Source organism: Oncorhynchus mykiss, chromosome 10, assembly GCF_057628025.1.
Source record: "Oncorhynchus mykiss isolate SJ-2025 chromosome 10, ASM5762802v1, whole genome shotgun sequence".
NCBI lineage: Eukaryota > Metazoa > Chordata > Actinopteri > Salmoniformes > Salmonidae > Oncorhynchus > Oncorhynchus mykiss.
In genome coordinates, this window is record NC_143031.1 from 18,216,808 (window position 1) to 18,237,561 (window position 20,754).

The following is a 20,754-nucleotide window of genomic DNA, read 5'->3' on the forward strand; positions in this document are numbered from 1 at the left end:
ATTTTTGCAAATTCATTGAAAATGAAATACATAAATATCTAATTGACATAAGTATTCACACCCCTGAGTCAATACTTTGTAAAAGTCTTTCTGGGTAAGTCTCTAAGAGCTTTCCACACCTGGATTTGGCAAAATGTGCCCATTATTCTTTTCAACATTCTTCAAGTGCTGTCAAAGTGGTTGTTGATCATTGCTACTGCCATAGATTTTCAAGTAGATTTAAGTCAAAACTGTAACTCGGCCTTTCCCCTCAATTAGTGCTAATGTGAGGGTTTGTGACAGTGACTGACATTTGGTAATTACCATATTAATGAAGCCATTTACTGTCTTCTTGGTAAACAACTCCAGTGTATATTTGGCTTTGTGTTTTAGGTTATTGTCCCACTGAAGGGTGAATTCATCTCCCAGTGTCTGGTGGTAAGCAGACTGAACCAGGTTTTCCTCTAGGATTTTGCCTGTGCTTAGCTCCATTCTTTTTTATCCTGAAAAACTCCCTAGTCCTTAACGATTACAAGAATACCCATAACATGATTCAGCCACCACTATACTTGAAAATATGGAGAGGGGTATTCAGTAATGTGTTGCATTGGATTTGCCCCAAACATAACACTTTGTATTAAGGACAAAAAGTGAATTGCTTTGCAACAGTTTTGCAGCATTACTGTAGTGCCTTGTTGCAAACAGGATGCATGTTTTAGAATACTTTTAGTCTGTACAGGCTTTCTTTCTACTCTGTCAATTAGGTTAGTATTGTGGAGTAACTACAACGTTGTTGATCCATCCTCAGTTTTATCCTATTACAGCCATTAAACTCTGTTTTAACCATTGGCCTCATGATGAAATCCCTTAGCTGTTTCTTTCCTCTCCGGCAACAGAAGGGCGGGCGCCTGTATCTTTGTAGTGACTGGGTGTACCATGCTCAAAGGGATATTCAGTGTCTGCTTTTACATTTTTACCCATCTTCCAATAGGTGCCCTTCTTTGCGAAGCATTGGAAACCCTCCCTGGACTTTGTGATTGAATCTGTGTTTGAAATTCACTGCTCGACTGAGGGACCTTACAGATAATTGCATGTGTGGGGTACAGAGATGAGGTAGTCATTAAAATATAATGTTACACACTTATTGCACACAGAGTGAGTCCATGCAACTTATTTTGTGACTTGTTAAGCACATTTTTACTCCTGAACTAATTTAGGCTTGCCATAAAGGGGTTGAATATTTATTGACTCAAGACATTGACTCAATTTGTAAAAAATTCTAAAAGCATAATTGCACAGCCATTATGGTGTATTGTGTGTCAGACTGCGTGTCACGTTCTGACCTTAGTTCCTTTATTATGTCTTTGTGTTAGTTTGGTCAGGCCGTGAGTTGGGGTGGGTAGTCTATGTTCTTTTTTCTATGTAGTATTTATGTGTTTGGCCTGGTATGGTTCTCAATCAGAGGCAGGTGTCATTCGTTATCTCTGATTGAGAATCATGCTTAGGTAGCCTGTTTTCCCCATTTTGGTTGTGGGTGTTTATTTTCTGTTTAGTGTTTTTCGTCACCTTACAAGACTGTTCGTTTGTCGTTTTGTTGTTTTGTTCAGTGTTCAGTTGTTTTATAAAAAATATGAACACTTACCACGCTGCGCTTTGGTCCTCCTCTCTTTCTCCAGACGACAATCGTTACACAGCGACAAAATAGCTCAATTGAATCCGTTTTCAATTCAGGCTGTAACACAACAAAATGTGGAAAAAGTCAAGCGGTGTAAATTCTTTCTGAAGGCACTGTACGTAACCACCTGGACTATCTAAATTGCCTTAAGTCCTACTGATACTGCTCAGCAGTAGCTGAAGCATCTGCAGAATACACAGTGTGCAAGGTGAGAGTGATATGATCATCTAAAATCTAGACCTACATTAAACAGCTCCCGCTGTAATTATTTGGACAGTGAACCATTTTTCTTCTTTTGGCACTTTGGATTTTATACTTGTTTGTCTGTAACTTTCTCACTCATTATTATTCACGATTCATTCAGGACTATCCGTAATCATGGTAGCATCCACATGACTGTAGAAGTGTTTAAGGCTATCATCGGATGGGGCCACAGTCTCTATCCCCATAATTACGGAGGTGTCACGGGAAACTTGGTGCGTGAGGGAAGAATCAGGTGCAGAAGGCATATTAGTTCCACAGGAAGACGTGCACTTTAATATCGCACTGAGAATAATGCCCAACAACACAGGGCGCGGAAAAATGTGAACCAACCCAACACACAGTGTACCAGGTCCAGAGCACGAACACCAAAAAACATACACACGTAACATATGAGTAATCTCGCACGAAACAAGGGCGGGTAGACATACTTTAAATAAGGAAGCCCATCAAGCACACAAAATAGACACAGGTGCAACTAATAAGACAAAACAAACAGACAACGAAAAAGGGATCGGTGGCGGCTAGTAGGCCGGTGACTACGACCGCCAAGCACCGCCCGAACAGGCAGGGGAGCCAACTTCGGCAAAAGTCGTGACAGGAGGGCACTGTAGTCTACCTGAGCTATATGTATGTCTTCGAAGTATGCCGGTAAGCCATGAGAGAAGAGTAGATGATGACCTGGTAACAAGACAAATATACCCCATAGATTAGTAGAATAAACCTGCATGTAAGTGTGACTGAAATAATCTCTCTAACAGACATTTCCATAAAATTCAAGGAATGCTTGATCGCCAACAGCTGACCGCCATGTAGGTGCTTAGCAAGCCCTAGGTAATGCTAATTGAACAGCACATCCAACACAGCTGAAGCTATAGCGAGCCTTGATTGGTCATTGTTCTATACAGCGTCAGCTCCACTAAGGTTAGCGTTATGATTAGGGTTAAGTAGTAGTAATCCATTTAAAATGAGACTGTACTTCTGTGAATATACGCTTAATGGTGGAAAGACCCAGAAATGTTTAGCCGACGACAGACAGACGCCATCCGAGTAGCACAAGATATCCCGCTGCTAGACTGCTGAACAGCGTATGTAGCGGCCCACAGCATTTGGGCCAGTACGATGGTGGTAGATATGAGTCACTCAACTAAAAGGACTGTAGCAGGAGGAGCTGCATCAGGGTGTAAGATGCCTTGCATACGTACAAGCATGTATAATACCACCGCTCACGGACCAAGCAGCGTGCACAGGAGGAGAGGCTATCCTGGGCATGGGAGGATATCCAGGAGGTAAGGACTGTAACGGTTTTCTTGATGTGAAGGAGAGTCGGACCAAAATGCGGCGTGTCTATTGCAATCCATGTTTAATGAAGTAACACACTAAACACACACTATCAAAACAATAAACTTAACGAAAACCGAAACAGCCTATACTTGTGTAACCTAACACAGAACAATGACACTAAGGACAATCACCCACGACAAACTCAAAGAATATGGCTGCCTAAATATGGTTCCCAATCAGAGACAACGATAAACACCTGCCTCTGATTGAGAACCACTTCAGACAGCCATAGACTTAGCTAGAACACCCCACTAGCTACAATCCCCATACATACACACCACAAACAAAAACCCATGCCACACCCTGGCCTGACCAAATAAATAAAGATAAACACAAAATACATTGACCAGGGTGTGACAGAACCCCCCCCCAAGGTGCGGACTCCCGAACGCACCTCAAAACAATAGGGAGGGTCCAGGTGGGCGTCTGTCCATGGTGGCGGCTCCGGCGCGGGACGTGGACCCCACTCAATCAATGTCTTAGTCCCTTCTCCTCGCGTCCCTGGATAGTCCACCCTCGCCGCCGACCATGGCCTAGTAGTCCTCACCCAGAACCCCACTGGACTGAGGAGCAGATCGGGACTGAGGGGCAGCTCGGGACTGAGGCAGCTCGGAACTGAGGGGAAGCTCAGGAGTGAGAGGAAGCTCAGGAGTGAGAGGAAGCTCAGGAGTGAGAGGAAGCTCAGGAGTGAGAGGAAGCTCAGGAGTGAGAGGAATCTACCAGATCCTGGCTGGCTGGCAGATCCTGGCTGACTGGCAGATCTGGCAGATCCTGGTCGACTGGCAGATCTGGCAGATCCTGGTCGACTGGCAGATCTGGCAGATCCTGGTCGACTGGCAGATCTGGCAGATCCTGGTCGACTGGCAGATCTGGCAGATCCTGGTCGACTGGCAGATCTGGCAGATCCTGGTCGACTGGCAGATCCTGGTCGACTGGCAGATCTGGCAGATCCTGGTCGACTGGCAGATCCTGGTCGACTGGCAGATCCTGGTCGACTGGCAGATCTGGAAGAGTCTGGTCGACTGGCAGATCTGGAAGAGTCTGGTCGACTGGCAGATCTGGAAGAGTCTGGTCGACTGGCAGATCTGGAAGAGTCTGGTCGACTGGCAGATCTGGAAGAGTCTGGTCGACTGGCAGATCTGGAAGAGTCTGGTCGACTGGCAGATCTGGGAGAGTCTGGTCGACTGGCAGATCTGGGAGAGTCTGGTCGACTGGCAGATCTGGGAGAGTCTGGTCGACTGGCAGATCTGGGAGAGTCTGGTCGACTGGCAGATCTGGGAGAGTCTGGTCGACTGGCAGATCTGGGAGAGTCTGGTCGACTGGCAGATCTGGGAGAGTCTGGTCGACTGGCAGATCTGGGAGAGTCTGGTCGACTGGCAGATCTGGGAGAGTCTGGTCGACTGGCAGATCTGGGAGAGTCTGGTCGACTGGCAGCTCTGGCTGCTCCATGCTGACTGGCTGCGCTGGCTGCTCCATGCTGACTGGCTGCTCCATGCTGACTGGCGGCCCTGGCTGCTCCATGCTGACTGGCGGCCCTGGCTGCTCCATACTGACTGGCGGCCCTGGCTGCTCCATACTGACTGGCGGCCCTGGCGGCTCCTTGCAGACTGGCAGCTCTGGCGGCTCCTTGCAGACTGGCAGCTCTGGCGGCTCCTTGCAGACTGGCAGCTTTGGCGGCATCCTGCAGACAGGCAGCTCTGGCGGCTCCTTGCAGACTGGCAGCTCCTTGCAGACTGGCAGCTCTATGCAGACTGGCAGCTCCTTGCAGACTGGCAGCTCTATGCTAACTGGCAGCTCTATGCTAACTGGCAGCTCTATGCTAACTGGCAGCTCTATGCTAACTGGCAGCTCCTTGCAAACTGGCAGCTCCTTGCAAACTGGCAGCTCCTTGCAAACTGGCAGTTCTGAACAGGCGGGAGACTCCGGCAGCGCTGTAGAGAAGGAAGGCTCTAACAGCGCTAAACAGGCGGGAGACTCCGACAGCGCTGGAGAGGAGGAGGGCTCCGACAGCGCTGAACAGGCGAGGCGCACTGTAGGCCTGATGCGTGGTGCTGGCACTGGTGGTACTGGGCCGAGGACACGCACAGGAAGCCTGGTGCGGGGAGCTGCTACCGGAGGGCTGGGGTGTGGAGGTGGCACAGGATGGGTTAGACCGTGAAGGCGTACTGGAGATCTTGAGAGCGGTGCTGGCACAGGACGTGCAAGGCTAGGGAGGTGCACAGGAGGCCTGGTACGTGAGACTGGCACCATCTTCACCAGCCGACTAACACGCACCTCAGGACGAGTATGGAGCGCTGACCCAGGTGCCATCAAATCCCCGACACGCTCCGTCGGGCGAATTCCATGTTTAAAACACCAACATAGCAACTCCCTCATTTCTCTCTCCTCCAATTTCCCCATTAACTCCTTCACAGTCTCTGTTTCGCTCACCTCCAACACCGGCTCTGGTTCTGGTCTCCTCCTTGGCTCCTCACGATAAACAGGGAGAGTTGGCTCAGGTCTGGCTCCTGACTCTGCCACACTCTCCCTGAGCCCCCCCCCAAGAAATTTTTGGGGCTGACTATGGGGCCTCCGTCCGCGCCGCCTTGCTTGCTTCGCAAACTCCATTCTCCTATATCCTTCCGCGCACTGCTCCATCGAATCCCAGGCGGGCTCCGGCACTCTCCCTGGGTCGACCGCCCACCTGTCTATCTCCTCCCAAGAAGTATAGTCCATACTGTACTCCACTTTGGGCTGTTCCTGCCTGTTGACACGCTGCTTGGTCCCTTTGTGGTGGGTGATTCTGTAACGGTTTTCTTGATGTGAAGGAGAGTCGGACCAAAATGCGGCGTGTCTATTGCAATCCATGTTTAATGAAGTAACACACTAAACACAAACACTATCAAAACAATAAACTTAACGAAAACCGAAACAGCCTATACTTGTGTAACCTAACACAGAACAATGACACTAAGGACAATCACCCACGACAAACTCAAAGAATATGGCTGCCTAAATATGGTTCCCAATCAGAGACAACGATAAACACCTGCCTCTGATTGAGAACCACTTCAGACAGCCATAGACTTAGCTAGAACACCCCACTAGCTACAATCCCCATACATACACACCACAAACAAAAACCCATGCCACACCCTGGCCTGACCAAATAAATAAAGATAAACACAAAATACATTGACCAGGGTGTGACAAGGACATCCTGGTCTTGGGAAGAGATAATGGCAGGAGACGAAAGCCTTCCATGGAAGCAGACGCAAGCGGTGAAGGAAGGAGAGCGACAATTCCGGGGTTCAGGTCCACGACGCAAGCCCAAGAAGCGGCAAAGTTGAGGGGTGAGTCAGAGACCGTTGAGGAGTTATTGGATAAATTGGAGGAGAGTGAACGTAGGGGTGAGTTAGAGACCTTCGAGGAGTTGTTGGATAAATTGGAGGAGAGTGAAGCGAGAGAGCTGTTGGTTTGGTGTGGTATGCACGGCATTCACCCTGAGGAGCGTGTTAGCCGTCTGATGCCACCTGTTCCAGCTCTCCATACTCGTCCTGAGGAGTGTGTCATTTGTCCGTTACCATCTGTGCCAGATCTCCAGTATGCCTCCACAGCCCAGTACGTCCTGTGCCAGCTCTCCGCACTTGCCTTGCGGTGCGTGTCATCTGTCTGGTACCATGTGTGCCGGTTCTACGCACCAGGTCTCCAGTGCGCCTCCACAGCCCAGTACGTCCTGTGCTAGCTCCCTGCACTCACCGTGCGGAGTGTCATCGTTCCGGCACCATCTGTGCCAGCACTACGTACCAGGTCTCCAGTGCGCCTACACAGCCCAGTACGTCCTGTGCCTCCTCCTCGCACTCTCCCTGAAGTGCGTGTCCCCAGTCCGGTACGTCCTGTTCCTGCTCCTCGCACTCTCCCTCCAGTGTGCCTCCCCAGTCCAGTACATCCTGTGCCTCCTCCCCACACTCGCCCTGAAGTGCGTGTCACCAGTCTGGTACCACCAGTGCTTGCCCCACGCACCAGGCTTCCTGCGATGACCACGGCCCATGGTCCGGAACCTCCAACCATGGTCCATGGTCCGGAACCTCCTGAGACGGTCCACGGTCCGGAACCTCCTGAGTAGGTCCACGGTCCGGAATCTCCTGTGATGGTCCACGGTCCAGAACCTCCAGCTCCAGGAAAGGAGCCTTCCTCTGCGCCGATGCCCAGTCCGCGCACGGCGTCCAGTGCAGCTCCATGGCAGGATCCTTCCTCTGCGCCGATGCCTAGTCCGTGCACGGCGTCCAGTCCCGCTGCAAGGCCGGAGCCTTCCTCTGCGCTGGTGCCCAGTTCAGGCACGGCATCCGGTCCCGCTCCATGGGAGGAGCCTTCCTCTGCGCTGATGTCCAGTCCAGGCACGGCGTCCAGCCCCGCTCCATGGCAGGAGCCTTCCTATGCGCCGGTGCCCAGTCCGGGTGCGGCACACCGCCCAGCTCCATGGCCGGGGCCCTCCTCTACGCCGATGCCCAGTCCGGGCACGACGTTCTACCCAGCTCCATATCCGCGAGCGGAGTGGGTACTTCACCCCGCTCCGAAGCCGCCCCCGACGTTAGATGCCCACCTGGACCCTCCCCTATTGAGTCAGGTTTTGAGGCCGGAGTCCGCACCTTTGGGGGGTGTACTTTCACGCCCTGACCATAGAGAGCCTTTTATTCTCTATGTTGGTTAGGTCGGGGTGTGATTAGTGTGGGTTATTGTATGTCTATGTTGGCCTGGTATGGTTCCCAATCAGAGGCAGCTGTTTATCGTTGTCTCTGATTGGGGATCATATTTAGGCAGCCATTTCCCCACTGTGTTTTATGGGATCTTGTTTTGAGTTAGTATATTTAGCACCTCTTATGTTACAGTTCGTTGTTTGTTTCCTTTTGTTTTTGTCAGTTTCATTAAAATAAAGATGTGGAACTCAGAGCACGCTGCGCCTTGGTCCGACATTCATTCTAACGAACATGACAACACGTGTAAACTTGCTTACTACTATCCTAAAATATAGGACACACCTAAAATGTTGCCTAACTTTATGCTTTCAATGACTACAGCGAGAACGAAAGATAACAGAATTAATTCACAGAGAACTGAAATAATGCATGTTTAAACCTGTAAGGGGCAATCTGGGATAAACCAAGAAGGATTATCCCACCACCATCAGAGAGTAAAACACGATAATGTGTTAGTAGGCTAAAAATATAAGATAGTACTTATTAATCCCCTAAAGGGGAAATTGATTGCACCAGCCAATACATGCATCACAATAAATACAAAATAAAAACACAAAGACACACAAAACACCGAAAGCAGAACACATCGTCAATGATTGTAAAAAAGTGTTCATGTTAAAAGCCTCATAGCAGCTGTGTAAAGGATCTGTAAAAATGTTTATTTTGCACCTCACCTGGGTAAAATGAATGTGTCTGCAGTCGTACTGCGATGCTCCAAGCAGATGCTGTTGAAGGGGTAGCTAGTGTTGGCCTCTATGTCACCATGATCTCGTTGTGTACTCTTTGTAATAGTCATAGTAGCATCCATGTGAGGAACCATGTGAAATGTTATTTCAGCTCCATACAACATGTGTAAAATTGCAGGAAATTTGCTTTAAAACTTCTAAATGTTCTCTCTGCTGCCAAGATATGTTTTACTTATTATTTGGTCTGTGTATGTTTTTTTCACCACTCAACCCTTATGGTGGGTCGCAACTCAAAAGACAACTCAAAATTGGTAGGTTATGAAGCAAATAAGTTTGTAAACCCCTAGCATAGGTTACTTCCTCCTTGTATGGAAGAGGGATGATTCTCCATGATGGGGTATGTGTATTGAGAGCACAGACTCTGCCGAAACCTAACATTGGGAACAAAGTATACATATCAAATCAAATGTATTTATATAGCCCTTCGTACATCAGCTGATATCTCAAAGTGCTGTACAGAAACCCAGCCTAAAACCCCAAACAGCAAGCAATGCAGGTGTAGAAGCACGGTGGCTAGGAAAAACTCCCTAGAAAGGCCAAAACCTAGGAAGAAACCTAGAGAGGAACCAGGCTATGTGGGGTGGCCAGTCCTCTTCTGGCTGTGCCGGGTGGAGATTATAACAGAACATGGCCAAGATGATCAAATGTTCATAAATGACCAGCATGGTCAAATAATAATAATCACAGGCAGAACAGTTGAAACTGGAGCAGCAGCACGGCCAGGTGGACTGGGGACAGCAAGGAGTCATCATGTCAGGTAGTCCTGAGGCATGGTCCTAGGGCTCAGGTCCTCCGAGAGAGAGAGAGAATTAGAGAGAGCATACTTAAATTCACACAGGACACCGGATAAGACGGAAGAAGTACTCCAGATATAACAAACTGACCCTAGCCCCCCTTGACACATAAACTCCTGCAGCATAAATACTGGAGGCTGAGACAGGAGGGGTCAGGAGACACTGTGGTGCCATCCGATGGCTACTCCTGAGACTAATTCTACTTAGCTAGTTAGCTAGCTGTAGCCAGCTATTGATTGACAACAGCAGGGCAGCGACATGGTTGATCCTCGCAATCAATGACATCCCCGCAACAGCCAAACATTGCAACATGATCATATCGAATGATGCGGGCGAGGTTCAAACAGAGCTAGCGAGCATTCACAAAGAAAATGTCATATCACAAAACAGCAGCATAGCATATAACATATTATAATGTATTATGAAGAGGGTATTCATAGAAAATGTCATCATAATATCAATTGTCATTTGCAGCATATTTTTTTTATATTTTTTAGGTGGAAGTTTTTTCTATTAGCTTTGATACCATTTAGAAACTAATATGAAACCCATATTTTTACAAATCTTTGCTATTGTGGTTAATTACTTTTTATGTTTGGCTATTGTTGGTCTCCGAGTTGCTGAGTACTTCCATGGCTTCATTAATATGGTAATTATTCAGTCACTGTCACGAACCCTCACATTAGCACTAATTGAGGGGGAAGGATGAATCTGTATTCATTTGAGGTTTCTCCTGCCAATGTTAATTGGCCTCTACTAAACAAAGGCAAGTTTAAAAATAAACTTTTAATTGTGAGTGCAAGTGGGGCATTGTGTGGTAAATTATTGACATCTAATACAACTGCTTACTTTCTGCTCCTGTCTAATAGAAAAAATGATTGCTTTTATACAGAGGTCAACCTGCAATAAAGTAAATCTTGAATTTAGCAACACAGCTACATCCCATGGCTATGGGTTCATTTATTGCCTAATCTGTCACTGGTGATTGGCAGATGTTTGAATGGGTATATTACCCTGCTAGGATATTTTCAGGTTTGGGCAAATGCACATGCACAGTTTGTAGTGGCTGTGAATTGATTGCAGTTGCTGTGGATAAGACAGTCTGCTCAATTACTTACATGCACATATAGTTTTGTTTTTAGCTGTATTCATTCGCACACCAAAAAAATACAATTGAAAGAAAACAAGGAGATAAAAAGAGGTCAAAAGGTGTGCAGGTGAGGTTGTAAATCAATGAGGGCTTACAGTATATGAAAACCACACCAAAAAATAAACTATATTTATATACAAAATTCAATTCGATCAATTAAACAAAAAACACAAATTACAATTGAACATGATAAACATAAAAAAAATTGTGTGTGAGTGAATGAGTGAGTGATTGAGTATTAGGCTAAATGGAGGAGACGAATAGGTAGTTTGGTACATTAGGCTGACCCGTAATCTACGCTTGAAATTATGAAGGGAAAATTATATGTTTGGCAATATGAAGATTGGAATTCCTGAGTATGGGACCTCTGTATCTGATAGAGAATTGACTATGTAAGTGTAAATGCACAGAATTAATGCATTTCTGTTCCTTTAAGAAACATGGAGTTTTTTTTCTTAGATCAAATTACTAGATCTTTCTTTGCTATGCGAAAGCCATTGTTGGTCCATTTGAAACGCAACTACGGTTCAGATGTCATCACTCTCAGTTTCTGCCCTGAGCAACAGCTGAATAACAGAGAATGCAGACAGCTGTCAGTCATGGATAGCAATTGTGGATGAACTAACACCAGCTGCTGAAAGAGAGATAGAAAGCTTGTTTTGTCAACTCCAGTAGCTGACATCTGTCAAAGAAATCCTGTGGAAACAGTCTGTTCTTTCTATTGTAGTTGTTTGAAATCTTTGATAAGTCAGTCCATTCAGATGAATGCCATACTGTAGATAATCAAGTGGTGGCTTCACTTTGTGTGAAAAGTGTTCCCTCACCCTCCATGGCCTGTAATTCTGTATTTATGTAAGTGAACCATAGCATTGGGGTGAATTTCCTGTGGGTTTTAGCCAAAGTAAAACAAATTCGGTGTTGGGACAGGGAGAAGTGTGCCCTGTACCAAACATGTCATTGTAATTATGATAATATTGTGATACACTACAAACACACTTGCTGTCAGAGTCGTGTGTATACGTGGCAGGGAAGTCAGGCGCAGGAGAGTCAAACGGAGTGTAAATGGAGTCTTTTAATATAAGTCCACTTAACATGCTCTAAACACTAAATACATACATAAACGAACATGGGTACGAGGACCCGTCGCGCACCTATACAACATAAAACAACCCTTGACATAAAACCATCTCTGACAAAGACATGAGGGGAAACAGAGGGTTAAATACACAACAGGTAATAAATGGGATTGAAAACAGGTGTGTGGGAAGACAAGACAAAACCAATGAAAAATGGATCAATGACGGCTAGAAGGATGGTGACGTCGACCACCGAGCACTGCCCGAACAAGGAGAGGCAACGACTTCGGCAGCACTGTTGTTATATATTCCACTAAAACAACTTAGTTTATTAATGTAGGTAGGCTATCGTTTGTGATATCGGAAGCCCTGTGTGCACGCTATCCAGTTCAAAAAGTTCAGACATGAATTGGAAGCACAGCATTTGTGGGCTAGTGCAGGGTTTCCCAAATTTCGGTTTTGACATTGGCATTGTTATTGTGATTATGCACCAACACAAGGTTACCCAAACTTGGTCCTGGGACCCCCCTAGGTGCACGTTTTGTTTTTTACCCTGGCACTACACAGCTGATTCAAATATTCAAAGCTTGAAGATGAGTTTATTATTTGAACCAGCTGTATAGTGCTTAGGCAAAAAACAAAACCTGGGCCTGACATCACATCAAGCATTTGACATCTTATGTAACACGACATTGGTCTAGCAGTATCAGTATCAGTGTATCCTCAGTGTTGAGGAAATTATGATATTGCTGATTACCTATGAATCATTTGTACATAAACAATATGATCAATATGTTATTCTTGTTATATCCAAATCACTGCCTAAGGCTTTTTTCTGAGATGTTATTTGAGGTAAGCTGCTCTGTCTCATGAGGTTTGCGTTAACTCACTCTTCTCAAGAAAGAAAGCATGCATTTTTTATTCCATCCTTTGCTTTGTAAAATATTGATTGTTTAGAATTAATTGCATTTCATATGAGGTAAATATACATCTTACTCAGACATGGTGCAGAATGTCAACGAGTCCTTAGTAAAAAAACAAGTCTGTCCAGACAGTACTGTTCTTCAGTTGGACAGGATAGTCAACATGATGATTTAAACATATAAGACAGCAGCACAAAACAAATTATGGATGTTCTTCTGCCACCAGAGAAGAGGAAATGGCTATATGGACACAGTGACACTGACTTTTGGACACAAGTGACTTACACAACAATTTTAACATATAAGTCGTTGTTCTGGTAGAGACTAGATAAATTACTATAAAATGGAGAGACTTTGCTTCCATCATAAAATTGGGGCACTGAAATCTACATGACAGTTAAGCCTATTGTTTTAGATTTAGCTGTGGTTTTATCACTGATGCCCATTGCATGTCCCCTGCCCCAAAGTATGTACTTTGCGACTGATAACATTGATGCCCTAAAATGGAGTGCTTGACGTCTAGTGTTAATACAAAAGGGTACCAAATCCTTATACTACACTACACGATAACGTCACTGTGCAATCACTTACGCTGCAAGACCAAAGCAGCTTAGCCTAACATTATAGAACAAGGCAGTCCAAAGCGATGCAATATTTTAGGACATAGCATTTATATTCCCAGCAGACCTTTTCAGGCTGGCAGTAATGAACGTTGTTTAATGCCACTACAAGTGAGATATGTTTGTAGGCCTCTACATTTGGAAGGGAAAGATACTCAGATGCTCAGTATCAGTGGCAATATTATTGGGGGCCCGGGGGACTGTGTGAAGCACATCACTCAAAGACCTGGAAGCCAGAGGATGACAACTTTCCTCCAGAAGGGGAATGGATCACCGTTATCTGCAGTCCTAATAATGTAAGGTGCACTGGACAAAGATGGGTCAAAGCTGTGATATAATCCTTTGGAATCTACAGCACATCTGGGACCTTTGAACCCTTAACATAGTGATCATGACCTCTGTACCCTGGATGGATTGCTGGAGCCTTGACAAATCTCAGAACAGAGCCAAATAAAATGCATGAAGCGACATGCTTTAATGAGAAAATTAGTTGAAGTCTCCATTTCCCACATCGATGCTTTCACTCAACTTGGAAGAGAATGGGGCAGCTGTGTTTTGAGGTCATCTGCTTAGCAAACGGTGGCCAAAAGTGGATGTTTATTTTCTACTCTGTTTAGAATTCTGCTATTCTTAGGCTTGTTTCGGTTTCTCAATCAATTTCAAGGTTGGTTAGCACTTTAGCATGTTAGCTGAGGTGCACAGACTGGAGTCACCTCGTTAGTCAGTATGTGCTAGCCCAGAGAGAGTAATCTCGTTAATGAGGATGTGTTTCACCTGTGCTGGCCCAGAAAGTGATCTCGTTAGTGAGGATTTGTTTCACCTGTGCTGGCCCAGCTAGTATTTTGGACCTGCTGGCCCAGTGCATCAGGTGGAGAGGAGATGTTGGGATAATGACTATGTGGTTATGTTGCCAGTCTAACAATGGGAGTCGGAGGTGGAAATTGTGCGTCAAGCTTAGGTCCAAAATGAACCCATAGAAACTCATTGGGCTTATTTTGGACAGATTTTGGCGAGAGTGAAACCTCTCGCTTTGCCTCTTCTTCTCTGGAGAGCTACACCTCAAGTCAGTTCTTCCACTTTAGTTAGCCAAAAAGAAACCTGAGTTTAGTTCTCCCCTGTTTTTCTCCATATTTGTTTTATTCCCTATTCTAAATTGGTGTGGGTGGTTTTCCTGTTTTCCTTTTAGTTTGTCCTTCCTTTTAGAGGGCATTCATGATGGGTGTCTTCGAAGCCCATTATTAGTTGCTTGCCAACTTTCAGTGTATGCACCATGGGTGTCTTTCAGAACCCCTTTCTGTTTTGGTTGTGGAAGTCACTTCTTGTTAGTTCCCTTTTCTGTGAGGAATTACATTTTTAGTTTTTCCATTGGGACTGTAACAGGTTGCATGATATTTATTGTATATAATGTTCTTCACACGCTGTAATAATCAGAATAAACATTGAAACCAGAACCCATTCAGTAACACTCCCTGCAACTGGAATAATGCTGCGTTCACATAATGTCGGAAACTTGGGACCTCAGAGTTAAAATCAATGTAAGTTATTTCCGTAAAGCATCCCGGGATCCGACTCTTTCGCCTATGTTAGCAAGTCTGAAATAGCAGAGTTTCCGACATGACGTGAATGCTGCATAAGGCTCATGATTGAGTGAAGATGTTTACTATATCAGAGCTCACACTAGATAATAGCAGATAACAGTGGGTTGAATCAGAAATGACAATAGTTGACTTATGTAATAGTGTATTATCCAATATGACACTTTGGTAATTATTGCATGAAGTTGATCTCTAACATATGAACAGCTAAATAATCGTCATTCATAAAGAGATTAATGGCCTCTTTGTATTATCCTGCATGTTATAAGCCTTTAACTTGATCCTTTCGATACATTTTTATTAAAATGAAGACTGTTAGGGTAGAGGTAACCCATTCATAGACGCTAACTACATTAGTGCCTGTTGATGATAGTATCTTCTGTTCGAGGGAGTTTTGTTAACATCCCCGACATTCGTTCTGAACGTTAAAAAGAATGCTTGCTGTATGGTTTTGAAAACATAAGGAACCAAACTTTCATATCAGCGAGAAAACATTTTCAAGTAAACAAAAGGTTAAATTACTACACACCTTTACAGGGTTAGTGTTCCGATAGGGCTACCTCTCCATGTTATATCGCTTGTTTACAGAAGACAGACGACGCTAAACCTCGTTTAGATCTATTATTGAATAATGTGGCTTTTGAGCAAGTTGAGGAGATTAAACTGATGTGTGTAACCCTTGATTGCAAGCTTTCATGGTCAGAACATAGACTCAATGGTTGCTAAAATTGGAAGAGGTCTATCCATGATAGGGCATTACTCCGCCTTCTTGACATCTCAGTTGACCACACAGGTCCTAAAGGCCCTTGTCTTGTCGCACCTGGACTACTGCCCAGCTGTGTGGTCATGTGCGGCAAAGAAGGACATATGTTTGAAGTCGGAAGTTTACATACACCTTAGCCAAAAACATTTAAACTCAGTTTTTCACTATTCCTGACATTTAATCCAAATAAAAATTCAGTTAGGATCACCACCTTATTTTAAGAATGTGAAATGTCAGAATAATGGTAGAGATAATAATTTCCTTCAGCTTTTATTTCTTTCATCACATTCCCAGTGGGTCAGAATGTTTACATACACTCAATTAGTTTTTGGTAGCATTGCCTTTAAATTGTTTAATTTGGGTCAAACATTTCAGGTAGCCCTCCACAAGCTTCCCACAATAAGTTGGGTGAATTTTGGCCCATTCCTCCTGACAGAGCTGGTGTAACTGAGTCAGGTTTGTAGGCCTCCTTGCTCCCACATGCATTTTCAGTTCTGCCCACATATTTTCTATAGGGTTGAGGTCAAGGCTTTGTGATGGCAACTCCAATACCTTGACTATGTTGTCCTTAAGCCATTTTGCCACAACTTTGGAAGTATGCTTGGGATCATTGTTCATTTGGAAGACCCATTCGCGACCAAGCTTTTAACTTCCTGACTGATGTCTTGAGATGTTGCTTCAATATATCCACATAATTTTCCTGCCTCATGATGCCATCTATTTTGTGAAGTGCACCAGTTCCTCCTGCAGCAAAGCACACCCACCGCTGTGCTTTGGCCGTCATTGAAAATAAGAATAGGCCGTCATTGAAAATAAGAATTTGTTCTTAACTGACTTGCCTAGTTAAATAAACATAAAAAAGGGATAATTGATGATTAGAAAACCCTTTTGCAATTATGTTAGCACTGCTGAAAACTGTTGTCCTGGTGAAAGAAGCAATAAAACAGGCCTTCTTAAGACTAGTTGAGCATACGCATTTGTGGGTTCGATTACAGGCTCAAAATGGCCAGAAACAAACAACTTTCTTCTGAAACTCATTATTCTTGTTCTGAGAAATGAAGGCAAGAAATTCATGCGAGAAATTGGCAAGAAACTGAATATCTCGTACGACGCTGTGTACTACTCCCTTTATAGAACAGCGAAAACTGGCTCTAACCACAATAGAAAGAGGAGTGAGGGGCCCTGGTGCACAATGGAGAAAGAGGACAAGTACATTAGTGTCTAGTTGGAGAAACAGATGCCTCACAAGTCCTCAACTGGCAGCTTCATTAAATAGTACGCGCAAAACACCAGTCTCAATGTCAACAGTGAAGAGGCAACTCCGGGATGCTGGCCTTCTAGGCAGAGTTGCAAAGAAAAAGACATATCTCAGACTGGCCAAAAAAAAGAAAAGATGACAGACGAACTCTGCATAGAAGGCCAACATCCCGGAGTCGCCTTTTTACTCTTGACATTGAGACTGGTGTTTTGCGGGTACTATTTAATGAACCTGTCAGTTGAGGACTTGTCTGGTCTGTTTCTCAAACTAAACACTAATGTACTTGTCGTCTTGCTCAGTTGTGCACTGGGGCCTCCCACTCTTTCTATTCTGGTTAGAGCCTGTTTGCACTGTTCTGTGAAGGGAGTAGAACACAGTGTTGTGAAGAAACATACAGAGAACATCAACATCAACATGCCATAGGATATATCCATTGGACTTGGGGCTCTGCTTGGATTTTACCTCAAATGTAGATTTTTTTATTCTGCTTTGCCATTAAAATCATAACACTGACAAATAAAATATTGTAGCATTGTTATTGTTAAGCATATTACTATTATTATTACATTTAACAACATTTAACATTTAACTTATAGTTAAAAGCACCCCAAAAGCTTCTTTGAGGATCCACTAAAAGGGGATCCTTGAAGAACCCTTTGTTTATTTTTTTACTTAACTTATACATTTTCAGATATAACAACAAAAACAGAACAACCTAACCCCTCATTTTCCCATCCATTCCCCCCTCCCTCCCTCCAAACCATCCACCCACCAAGGCATCTATAAAAGTAAATTAAATAGGAAAGACAAACAGAAACAAACAGACAGAGGAACTTATAGGGTTTCCCCACAGTTTCAATTTTAAGAACCACTAAAGGATATTCCAGGAACCTTTTCTTTTTAGAGTGTGAGGCACTCTGTTCACAAAAGCACACTGCTCGGCCACACGAAGCCATACACGTGATCTGCAGTTGTGAGGCCGGTTGGACATACTGCTAAATTATCTAAAACAACGTTGGAGGCAGTTTATGGTAGAGAAAATAACATTCAATTCACTGGCAACAGCTCTGGTGGACATTCCTGCAATCACCATGCCAATTGCACACTCCCCCAAGACTTGAGACTTCAAGGGCCTCCAGAGTGTCACAGCGGTCTAAGGCACTACAGACCAGGATTCAATTCCGGGCTGTATCACAGCCGGCCGCAACCGGGAAACCCATGAGGCGGCGCACAATTGGCCCAGCATCGTCCTGGTTAGGTGAGGGTTTAGTCGGCCGGGATGTCCTTGTCCAATCGCGCTCTAGCAACTCCTTGTGGCGGGCTGGGTGCATGCACGCTGACTGCGGTCACCAGTTGTACGGTGTTTCCTCCGACACATTGGTGCGGCTGGCTTCCAGGTTAAGTGAACAGTGAGTAAGGAAGCAGTGAGGCTTGGCAGGGTTGTGTTTCAGAGGACGCGATGGCTCTCGACCTTTGCCTCTCCCGAGGTCCGTACGGTACTTGCAGTGATGGGACAAGCCTGTAACTACCAATTGGATATCATAAATTGGAGAGAAAAAGTGGTACATTTAAAAAAACAAAAACAATTGAGACATCTGAACTACACATTTTAGTGGCCTTTTATTGTCTGCAGCACAAGGTGCACCTGTGGAATGATCATGCTGTTTAATCGGCTTCTTGATATACAGTGCCTTGCGAAAGTATTCGGCCCCCTTGAACTTTGCAACCTTTTGCCACATTTCAGGCTTCAAACATAAAGATATAAAACTGTATTTTTTTGTGAAGAATCAACAACAAGTGGGACACAATCATGAAGTGGAACGACATTTATTGGATATTTCAAACTTTTTTAACAAATCAAAAACTGAAAAATTGGGCGTGCAAAATTATTCAGCCCCCTTAAGTTAATACTTTGTAGCACCACCTTTTGCTGCGATTACAGCTGTAAGTCGCTTGGGGTATGTCTCTATCAGTTTTGCACATCGAGAGAGTGAAATGTTTTCCCATTCCTCCTTGCAAAACAGCTCGAGCTCAGTGAGGTTGGATGGAGAGCATTTGTGAACAGCAGTTTTCAGTTCTTTCCACAGATTCTCTATGGATTCAGGTCTGGACTTTGACTTGGCCATTCTAACACCTGGATACATTGTAGATTTTGCTTTATGTTTTGGATCATTGTCTTGTTGGAAGACAAATCTCCGTCCCAGTCTCAGGTCTTTTGCAGACTCCATCAGGTTTTCTTCCAGAATGGTCCTGTATTTGGCTCCATCCATCTTCCCATCAATTTTAACCATCTTCCCTGTCCCTGCTGAAGAAAAGCAGGCCCAAACCATGATGCTGCCACCACCATGTTTGACAGTGGGGATGGTGTGTTCAGGGTGATGTGCTGTGTTGCTTTTACGCCAAACATAACGTTTTGCATTGTTGCCAAAAAGTTCCATTTTGGTTTCATCTGACCAGAGCACCTGCTTCCACATGTTTGGTGTGTCTCCCAGGTGGCTTGTGGCAAACTTTAAACAACACTTTTTATGGATATCGTTAAGAAATGTCTTTCTTCTTGCCACTCTTCCATAAAGGCCAGATTTGTGCAATATACGACTGATTGTTGTCCTATGGACAGAGTCTCCCACCTCAGCTGTAGATCTCTGCAGTTCATCCAGAGTGATCATGGGCCTCTTGGCTGCATCTCTGATCAGTCTTCTCCTTGTATGAGCTGAAAGTTTAGAGGGACGGCCAGGTCTTGGTAGATTTGCAGTGGTCTGATACTCCTTCCATTTCAATATTATCGCTTGCACAGTGCTCCTTGGGATGTTTAAAGCTTGGGAAATCTTTTTGTATCCAAATCCGGCTTTAAACTTCTTCACAACAGTATCTCGGACCTGCCTGGTGTGTTCCTTGTTCTTCATGATGCTCTCTGCGCTTTTAACGGACCTCTGAGACTATCACAGTGCAGGTGCATTTATACGGAGACTTGATTACACACAGGTGGATTGTATTTATCATCATTAGTCATTTAGGTCAACATTGGATCATTCAGAGATCCTCACTGAACTTCTGGAGAGAGTTTACTGCACTGAAAGTAAAGGGGCTGAATAATTTTGCACGCCCAATTTTTCAGTTTTTGATTTGTTAAAAAGGTTTGAAATATCCAATAAATGTCGTTCCACTTCATGATTGTGTCCCACTTGTTGTTGTTTCTTCACAAAAAAATACAGTTTTATATCTTTATGTTTGAAGCCTGAAATGTGGCAAAAGGTCGCAAAGTTCAAGGGGGCCGAATACTTTCGCAAGGCACTGTACCACACCTTTCAGGTGGCTGGATTATCTTGGCAAAGGAGAAATGCTCACTATCAGGGATGCAAACAAATTGGTGCACAACATTTGAGAGAAACTTTTTTTGCATATGGAAACTGTCTAGGGTATTTTATTACACCTCATGAAACCAATGCTTTACATGTTGTGTTTATCTTTTTGTTCAGTGTAGAATGTTATCTTTGGTATAGTTACATAAGACAGAAGGTCACTTAAGGCAAAAACTAAAGGAGGGTCATTGTGTATGTATAACGCGATCATCTAGCAACCCAATGGTTGTGTGTTTGATTCCTGTCACAGACAACTTTTAGCATTTTAGATAATTAGCAACTACTTACTACCTTTTAGCTACTTTAGTTGCAAAGTAGCTAAACGGTAGTAAGTAGTTGCTAATTATCTAAAATGCTAAAAGTTGTCTGTGACAAGAATCAAACACAGCATGTTAGCAAACCCTAACCCTTGAACCTAGCTCCTAACCTTAACCCCTAATTCCTAGCCTAGCATGTGAAATTCATGATGGACATC